The following is a 10197-nucleotide window of genomic DNA, read 5'->3' as shown; positions in this document are numbered from 1 at the left end:
TTGGAGTCCCCTTCCATCCAAGAGAGGGAGAAGGAAGGAAGGAGGAAAGGAAGAGAAGGAAGGAGGGGGGCACCGCCCCCTCCCCTTTTCCAATTCAGACTGGGCAGGGGCGCGCGCCACCTCTGGCCGGCCCTCTCTCTTCTCCACTAAGGCCCATGATGGCCCATTAACTTCCCCCCGGGGGGGGGGGGGTCGGGTAACCCCCGGTACTCCGAAACTTATCAGAAACGACCCGAACCATTCCGATGTCCGAATGTAGCCTTCCAATATATGAATCTTTATGTCTCGACCATTTCAAGACTCCTCGTCATGTCTGTGATATCATCCGGGACTCCAAAAAAACTTCGGTTCATCAAAACATGAAACTCGTAATACAAATCGTCATCAAACGTTAAGCATGCGGACCCTACGGGATCGAGAACTATGTAGACATGACCGAGACACATCTCTGGTCAATAACCAATAGCGGAACCTATGCTCATATTGGTTCCCACATATTCTACGAAGATCTTTACCGATCAAACCGCATAACAACATACGTTGTTCCCTTTATCATCAGTATGTTACTTGCCCGAGATTCGATCGTCGGTATCATCATACCTAGTTCAATCTCGTTACCGGCAAGTCTCTTTACTCGTTCTGTAATGCATCATCCCATCACTAACTCATTACTCATATTGCTTGCAAGGCTCATAGTGATGTGCATTACCGAGAGGGCCCAGAGATACCTCTCTGATACACGGAGTGACAAATCCTAATCTTGATTTATGCCAACTCAACAAACACCATCGGAGACACCTGTAGAGCATCTTTATAATCACCCAGTTATGTTGTGACGTTTGATAGCACACACGGTGTTCCTTCGGTATTCGGGAGTTGCATGATCTCATAGTCCGAGGAACATGTATAAGTCATGAAGAAAGCAATAGAAGAAAAACTAAATGATCATTATGCTAAGCTAATGAATGGGTCTTGTCCATCACATCATTCTCTAATGATGTGATCCCATTCATCAAATGACAACACATATCTATGGTCAGGAAACTTAATCATCTTTTATTAACGAGCTAGTCTAGTAGAGGCATACTAAGGACGCTCTGTTTGTCTATGTATTCACACATGTACTAAGTTTCCGGTTAATACAATTCTATCATGAATAATAAACATTTATCATGATATAAGGAAATATAAATAATAACTTTATTATTGCCTCTAGGTCATATTTCCTTCACCGCGGAGTTAGGCGAGGCGGCCCTAGGTTTTCGTGTGAGAAGACGGATATGCGGTGTCTACTGTTTTTTTGTGCGCTTAAGGGAAGAGGGGCGACAAAAATGAATTGGTGGAGATTGGATGTGGAGTGGGAGGATGAGCGAAAGGCTTGGCAGTACACGGCCCTTCTGGCAGGAAAGGAACCTTAGGTTATTTTTAGATAGTAGAGATAAATAGAACATCCTCTCCGATTTCATTTAAAGGAACCTTAGGTTCTTTTTAGATAGTAGAGATAAAGAGAACATCCTCTCCTCGGCCTATCTAATTTCATTCCCCTAGCACCGGGAAGGACGAGGGCGCGCCGGAGAGGAAGGTGCAGAGGAGCTTCCTGGGGGAATGGGCTGCCGGCAACGGGCAAGGGCGGTGACGCAAGCAGAGGCGGGGACGGGGCGGCTGGCGGCGAGCGTCAGGCAAGTTGTAGCTTCGTGTGTGTGGTCATGTGCTCGGCCGAGAGCGAGAGAGCCTCACGGGCGTGGTTTTTTTTGGGTCAAATGTTACTGGGCCAAAAATTTCTTTCTTTGGCCCATCTCTATAGGTATATAGGCCAAAACTAAATCCCAGGGTGGGCCGCGGCCCACCCTGGCCACCCTGTAGCTCCGCCCCTGCCTATCAACACGTATAAGCTTTTGACGACCGAAAATATAAATCATCTATCGTTGCTATTACATAACAACGGTGGTGCCCACGGACATCGTGACCTTATTGAGGGTGTTGGAAGTTCTTCCTTTTTCATGTTATCTTTTTTTAACTGATTGTCTTGTTAGCTTAATTCCTCTTGATGTTGCAAAAGCAGTACATAAACCTTGATTCTTCTGGATGCGACTTGACGCTCTTATATAGTTTTCGTGTTTTGGTTCTATACGAACTTATAGAAATGGATACCTAAAACCTATGCCATGAGATTTCACAGCTATGAAAGGCTCTACATATTTCACATCCTCTTCAAGTTACACAAACATGAAAGGATCTTTGGGTTGCCCGTTTTGTTCTTGAGCACCTGTATCCAATGAGGAGGCGACATGTCTGTGGACAATTGCGCGCAAGTGACCGATTACTTTCTAGACGGCGTGCAACCACTCCGACAACGGTCTATGGCGAGGCCAACAGCACCGACATGGACACCTCTGCTGCCTTCTCGACCAACACATGTTCAGCATCTCGTTATTGGTGTTTCATGTTTGCTTTGCTTTATATGTAAACATGGCTAAAATGCTTCTATGTTATTACTTGTGCAAACTCGCATGTCTATTCTGCCATTGATCACGAACGATGCATATTTTCTATGTTACTTTTCTGGTTCAATCTTGGTCGCAAAATTTTATAGTACTCTCAACGACTTCTGTTGGCAGGTCTTGGTTGTAGTCTCACTATCCAAGCACATGCTATCATTTGGTTTCAATAAAAAAACCGGCAATTTTATCAACTACAAAATGAGTTTTCATGCAAATATTGACTCAGTGGTGTCTGGATTTGTTTAAGATCTTCAAAACCAAAAACAAAATTGCACGTTAATACGATATGTAATACTCCGATCCGATCCATATTAATTGTTAGTGCTTTAATACAACTTTAGTAGGGAGTATTACAAGTTTTTATTTTTTATTTAACAGTAAAGGAGTATTACAAGTTTACAACTAAGTGTTTCATCTTATCTTCTATCACATAATATCTTTGGTCAATAATGACAAAATGAAATGCATTTGACTCTGATTAAAATGGTCATATTATTACATTTTCACAACACGTTCACTTTGTTCGCTGGCAGGGCTCTATGACTTAAAGTTCGATTCTGGCAAAAATAAAAAATAAAAGCCTAAAGTTATATTATGAGTGTGAAAGTGAAGCAACCAATACCAACTCAACACTCAAATCACATGGTGGCTATTTCCTCGCATGCATGTAATTATAAGACACTTGCCGAAATAACAGTATGGCATGAAGCTGCAACAGATTAACCGTACCATTGTAACTTCACAACCGGAAACACCGGGACAATGACACACGTCCAGCCCATATAACTAGCCACGATCTAAGACTTAGAATAAACCCACCATTGACTAGGAGTAGTATATCCATGGAGGCGACCATGGTAGTAATGGTACACGCCCTTGCCGCCATCCTTACACTCTGGCTGATCTCGAGGTCCCTGTGGCATCTGGTATGGAGGCCGTATGCCTTCGCCGGCTGGTTTGAACGGCAGGGGATACGAGGGCCACCTTACAGATTCGTCCTTGGGTCTTTGTGGGAGATGAAACAGATGTTGATTGCCGAGAGAGGAAAGACGCCTCTGGATATCGGCAGCCACGACTACACCTCCCGCGTCAATCCTTTCTTTCACAAATGGGCCGCCGATTACGGTAAATGCATGAAATGTTTCTCACTTTTTATCATCTGAAAGACTGATTATTCATCATATAGTACTCATATATATGTACGGGTATCTACTCAGGGAAAACATTTCTGTACTGGTTGGGACCAACACCGACGATATATTCTACCGACTTGGAGCTAGTCAAGCAAGTACTGGAAGACAGGACCGAGTTGTTCCAGAAGGACTACCTGAACCCAAGCTTGGAACGCATCTTCGGCAAAGGGCTTCTGACCACAAACGGTGATGACTGGAAACGGCATCGCAGAGTCGTATACCCGATCTTCTACCACGAGAACCTCAAGGTTGTTGCAACACGGTAGTTCTTTTTTAATCTATGCAACACGGTAGTAATTAAGTTTATTTTAGCCGTCTGCTTTGTTGGACTAAATTAAATGGCCTACTTTTGGTGGTTTATCCTATGGGGTAGTCTGTGTCAGCTATGACAAGGGAAAGCACACAAAAGATGATTGTGCAATGGTGCAACCTAATAGAAAAGGGTGACGGCCACCAAGCCAAGATAGACATGGGGTGCTACGCTGAGGAGTTGACTCTAGGAGTCATCGAACGGGTGATCTTCGGCGTGCACTACAAGGAAGCCCGGGAGGTGTTCGTCGAGGGCAAGGAGATCAAGAAGCTCGCGGTGCATGCGCTTGCAGATCCTCGAATACCCGGATTTAGGTATAAACATTTGTAGATTTAGCAAAACCGCACATTAATTAAGCATTGGAAGGGCAGCCAGATCACACTATATGTCTAGCTAAATAAAAATTTGTTGGTGTATACAGATACCTGCCGACCCGCCGTAACTTTCAGGCATGGAAACTTGACAGGTCGATAACGAGCAAGATAACACGGCTCATAAAGGAGCGGCTTGCCAGTGGTGTCGACGGAGATGACCTAATCGGGTTGATGCTGCGGGCAAACAAGTCAGAAGAAGTCGAGTCATTGAGCAGCGATGAGATGATCAGTGAGTGCAAGACCATCTTCGCCGCAGGGCAGGACACAGGTGCCACCCTCCTCACCTGGGGGATGTTCTTGCTCACCATCTACCCAGAATGGCAAGAGAGGCTCAGGGAGGAAGTGCTGAGAAAATGCAGGGATGATGATGGCGAAGCCCCCTATATCAATAGCATCCAAGTCCTTGGCAAACTCAAGCTAGTATGTGCATATAAGACATAATACTTCGATTCATGTCTTATAAATTCTCTGATATCTTGGTGCATATATGCCAATGCAGCTTAACATGTTCCTTCTTGAGACACTGAGGCTCTACAGTCCCCTGCCGTTCTTGCTGAGGAAGACCGCGTCTGACACAACATTAGCAAACATCAAATTTCGAAAAGGAACCATGATAACAATTCCGGTCATGACGTTGCACCGGAGCAAGGAGATTTGGGGCCTCGACGCCGACGAGTTCAACCCCATGAGGTTTGAGAAAGGCGTCTTGGGGGCTGCCAACAACACGTATGCAATGTTGGCCTTCTCATGCGGGCCACGTGGGTGCCCAGGGAGGAACTATACCATGATCGAGGTGCAGACTGTGATGACGATGATCCTGAGAAGATTCTCCTTCTCCCTCTCTTCCCAGTATGTTCACATGCCCAGGAACTTCATCTCACTTGCACCTAGGTATGGCCTTCCCCTAATCGTGAGGAAACTGATGGATGGAGAAAAAAAGTGACATTTAATATATTAATTTGTGTCGTTTGTAATAAATAATATCTATGTTCTGCCTAGAAAAGAGGCAAGATGGATGTGCGGCGTGTGATGTGCTTTGTAAAATTGATGTGATTTGGGAAGGTGGCACACAAGTAAATAAACTCCAATCTTGGTTGTGTATGTAGTTGTATACTTGTATGTTTAAATCCTCTTGAGACACTACAATGTTGTCTCATGCATTGTGTCCTTTGAATTCATGTATAGTTGATATTTTTAGAAAGAGATGTGTTTCCAATAACCCCATATACCGTAATTTGCTATACTGATATGGAGGTAGTCAAGCAAGTGCTTACAGACAGGGCAGACTTGTTGCAAAAGGTCCACCTGAATCCAATCATGGAAAGCATCTTACACAACGGAATTGTACTCTCAAATAGATCATTTGAAGCGGATCGCAAAGTCATTTAATCGATCTTCGACAAGGAGAATCTTAATTGGGGGTCTTTCATTTTTGAAGATGAGAAGATTTCTAGTCATCAAGATGCCCCAAACTGCTAAGAACATAATTTCCATTGCATAAGGACTTCAAAGAGCCGACTTGAGTTGTGAGTTTCATCTAAATGGGAGATACATCTATGTCTTGAGGGGCAGATGTCATCAAAGCACTGTTGTTGGGGAAGCTCAAGACCCTCACATGATTTGCCGTTGTGTTCCGGCGAACTTCGGGCTCTTGGTGTTGTCCGTTCACCTTTGTTAAATCACGGCACAATGATGCCTCCTCAACTTGATAATCGTTCTGATTTTCCATGGCAGAGCCCCCAATCAAGGTTCGTGTTCAAGCATTGGCTTATTCTGGTTGCTCCTATGTTGTCTGGTGGGGTTCGGTACGCACGCCGGAGCAGTGCGTTAGGTTGTTTTCAAAGTATTGGTATTGTGATCCCTCGACGACACCCAACATCTACTTGTGCATTTCGTGGTGATGGTCTTTCTGGGCGTCCATTTCCTCTTCTTCTTTTAACCTTGTTACTTGTTTGGTTTTCAGCCGGTTTTCCTCACAAACGGGATCAACTTGTTCAGGTTTTCAGTCTGATTTTCCTCATAAACATGATGAAGGTTTTCGATCCAGTTTCCAAAAAGATATTTAAACACTGTTGTGTAGAAGTACAATTTCGGCTAAATGGATCTTTTAGTGTTTTCCTGGCAGATCACACAGCTAAAACTTGGGACTTCGGAATTCAAATGTATGATGAGGAGAAAAATTCACTGTAGGTACCAAAACTTGAGCTGGCTGACACTTTAGTACCACTATTTCAAAATACCCGAACTACAGTCCATGTACTTGCGCAGAGGGTTCACTTTGGTCTGTATCTACGTTTTCGTGTACGTATTCGTTGACTTAGCCGAGTCAGCGGCCGCCGGCTAGGCTTTGACCGCCACCTGGTCGAGCGTGGGTTAATACTACTGCATCCGGGGGGTGCAAAATCGCCAAGACCTGGTCGACCGACCGCGCACCTGGTCGCACCTGGTCGGCCTGCTCTCTTATCCCCTTGCTCTCCACTTCCTCTCCTCCGAACCCTAGCCTCCGCCGCAGCCATTGTCGACGTCGTCGCCCTCTGCCGTCGCAGCCATTGCCGACGCCCTCCTCTGCCTCCTCCTTCATGTCGTCTTCCAGCTCCATCCGCTCTGCACTTCGTGGCCGCTCTGTTGTTGTACCATTGATCGGGTGCTCGGATTGCGGCGAGCAGGTGAGGTTCTACCGGTCTGGCACCGATGAGCATGATGGATGGATCTTCTACAAGTTCGTGAACCACCATGTAAGTGCCAGTTCAGTAGATTGATTCATGCCTTGTCAACTCATTGTAGTATTGAAGTAGAGCACTGATTAAATTGGTCTTTAGGTTCTCTCCAGTAGTTGAGATTGTCCTTGGTTGCAAAATCAGTTGGTTAACTAGTCATTGCACTGATTAATACAGTAGTTGGTTAACTAGGTTGCCATTGATTCATTCACTCTGTAATTTCTGTTCTCAGGTCACTTGTGATTTTTGGCGCTGGGAGCTTGAATATGTGCAGCATCTGGTTGAAACAAGGAGTCCGGTTGGTGATGCTGTTGTAGATGAAATTGGTGCAGCTGAGGACAGGAGGGAAGAGCCTGAGAGGCAGAGGACTGAATCAATGGCAGGCAGAGGCACAGCTGGAAGGGGCATGGCTGGGAGAGGCACGGCTGGAGGAGCGAATTATGCCAGCTCCATTGAGAATAAGTATGCTACCAAGCAGCAAATTGCTATGCTTTTAGGGTTAGGCAGAGAGATTTTGCTGCTGCTAAAGCTGCTGATGGCTTTTGTTATAGTGCTTTGTGTGATGTGTTTCACCTTAATTATGAAGAAGTGAAGTGTTGCTAATTGAGTAGGTGCAGGTGTTCTAAGAGATCTCTTGTTCTAAACTGAGCATACTAAAATGCCAGTGTAGAGATCTTTTGTTTGCTTAGTATGAAGTCTTGGTTGTAATGCTTGTTGTAATGGATAATATGTCAGTAATGTGAAGTCTGCTTGACCTAATTGCTTTGAAATGCTTGACCTAATTGCTTTGAAATTACTGACAGATATATTTGATGTCAGAAGTGTAGTTAAACTAATTCTGACAGTAGTTTACCTAATTCAAATTCTGTCAGAACTGTACTTAACCTCATTGCTTTCAAATTACTGACAGGTTAACTTATTATAACTAATTGTTGTCGTAAATGTAACTCATGTCAGCCCAGGCCCCCTTTCTCAACACAACTGAACTCAAAAGCAAGCTTGTACTTGCACCTACTGCAAACACCCACCCAACAACTTGCACTCTACATGTAGCTTTGGTCCACCACCAGTCCACCACCACCACCAGATCCCCTTCTTCCTCATCTTTCATCTTCAATTTCGTGCACCACCAGATCCCTTCTCTCCTCTGTCCAATAGCACCAACAGATCCCCTTCTCATCTTCAGTTAGCAGCAACCATGGTGTCCTGGGATGATCTTCCCAGTTCTTCTGAAGATGACTCTGTGACCAGCAAGGTTAGTGTGCTCTCTCAATTAAACACCCAGTCTAGGGTTTCTCAGCTAGGGTTTCTCTCTCAATTGATTCCAAATGTCTCTCTTTTGTTTAGCCACCTACCACAATTTCCTATGAGGAATGGAGTGGCTTGGCTACAGATCTGCCTAGCTTTAGATGTGGGCATGGATCTTTATGTGAGAAGCATGTGGCATTTGAATCTGTTGATAGTGGCAGAAGGTTTCTAGCTTGTGCACAGAAGGTTAGTAATTTTTTTTGCATTTGGCACTGTTAAACAAGAAGTCATTTGTAGTATGTTTTAAGTTTCATCATCATGCACAGAATTGAATACTGGCAGTTAACTGAGTTTTTGGTTTGGTCTAAATTGTTAGGAGGTACCTAAATGCAGATATGTTGAGTGGGTTGCCCCTGAGTGACCTGATGCTCTGAAGATGAGCCTAGCTAGTATATGTACCATGTATGAAGAGGAGAAAAAATAGAGGCTCAGACAGAATGTTGTGAGTGCTGAAGAAAACTTGAAGGTTCTTGAAGAGAAGCAGAAGATGGAGAATGAGTTGAGGCATTTCAAGCTTGATTTTGCTAAGATGTTGGCTGAGAAGGAGCAGGCAATGAGCCAATTAGGCAGCACACAACTTGCTCTGACTGGTCTAAAGGAAGAGCTTGAGAAGAAGAAGATGACAGACAAGTCAGTAACCAACATTCATTAGGTATTCAGGGTTAAAGCAGATAAAGAGAGGGACCAAGCAGTGCAGGAGAGGGACCAAGTGATTCAAGAGAGGGATGACTTGAAGCATGAGAAAAGGAAGCTTAAGTACATGATCGGTGACATATTCAAACACAAAGAGGCCACCAAGGAGAAGATAAGGAAGCTGAAGGGCATGCTGGATGAATTTGTGTCATTGTAAAAAAAGGACTTTGTATCTTTCCTAGAATGTGTACCTTCTGTCAAATGAACATGAACCTCCTCCTAGATTTGTGTCATTTGTACTTTCTGTCAAATGTTAACTAAATTGGGTTTAGATAACTAAATTGGGTTCAGATAAGAAATTGAAGTGGGTTCAGATAAGAAATTGAAGTTAACTGTCAGTGCTGCTTCTTTTGGAAAGATTTGCTGTTTTTTATGACTGAATTTGTATGCCTGTACCAAATTACACAAAAAGAGTTTTGCCTAGGTCTCGAACCCAGGACCTGTGGTATTGAACGTTGGTGGCAATGCCAGTGGGGTAAGTAGTATTGCTTTGATCAAGAGCAGGTACTAACCTAACTATTTAGTACTAGTTGCTGGTGGCAACGCCTCTTCGGTTTCCTTCTCTCCTCTTTAAGCCCACCCACCCATCGCTCCACTCTCCACTCACCTTCAGTCCACCGCTCCACTCTCCACTCACCTTCAGTCCACCACGTCGCCTCGGTTACCCCGCACCAAACCCCCACTTAGTCGTCAAGAAAACCCTCACCGCCGACCACCACACCGCCGCCGCGGACATGGAGAACAGCCCCGTATGGAAGAGGGTCATCGATGACCTCGCAGGCGATGACAAGGCCATGCGCGCGAACCTGACAGAGATCGGGAAGTGGTTCCCCAGCTGTGCGATGCTGCGTCACCACGCGCGTGGCCTCTTTAAGGCCATGACCAATGATGAGCTGGACCGCGCCTGCCCCAATCACAATGGTATCCATTATGCACTCGTCCTCCGCTTCGCGATGCAGGAGACGTGCTCCGACGACCCGGGGCAGCGAGCCTAGTGGTGGATGTAGCGGTCTGCCACTGCGTCGCGGCAGCCGGATCCGTTGCGTGTTGTCTCGCGAACGGAGCGCGTCCACAACATCGACCTGGCCGTCCCCGCGCCTG

General features: G+C 45.2%; 1 pseudogene; it reads left to right on the top strand.

Moving 5' to 3' along the window:
- Positions 1-3128: 3128 nt before the first annotated feature.
- On the top strand, positions 3129-9253 carry LOC119297806 (annotated as a pseudogene).
- Positions 9254-10197: the final 944 nt, after the last annotated feature.

This window comes from Triticum dicoccoides, chromosome 5A (assembly GCF_002162155.2).
Source record: "Triticum dicoccoides isolate Atlit2015 ecotype Zavitan chromosome 5A, WEW_v2.0, whole genome shotgun sequence".
Classification (NCBI taxonomy): domain Eukaryota; kingdom Viridiplantae; phylum Streptophyta; class Magnoliopsida; order Poales; family Poaceae; genus Triticum; species Triticum dicoccoides.
This window is presented reverse-complemented; position numbering and strand designations above follow the sequence as displayed.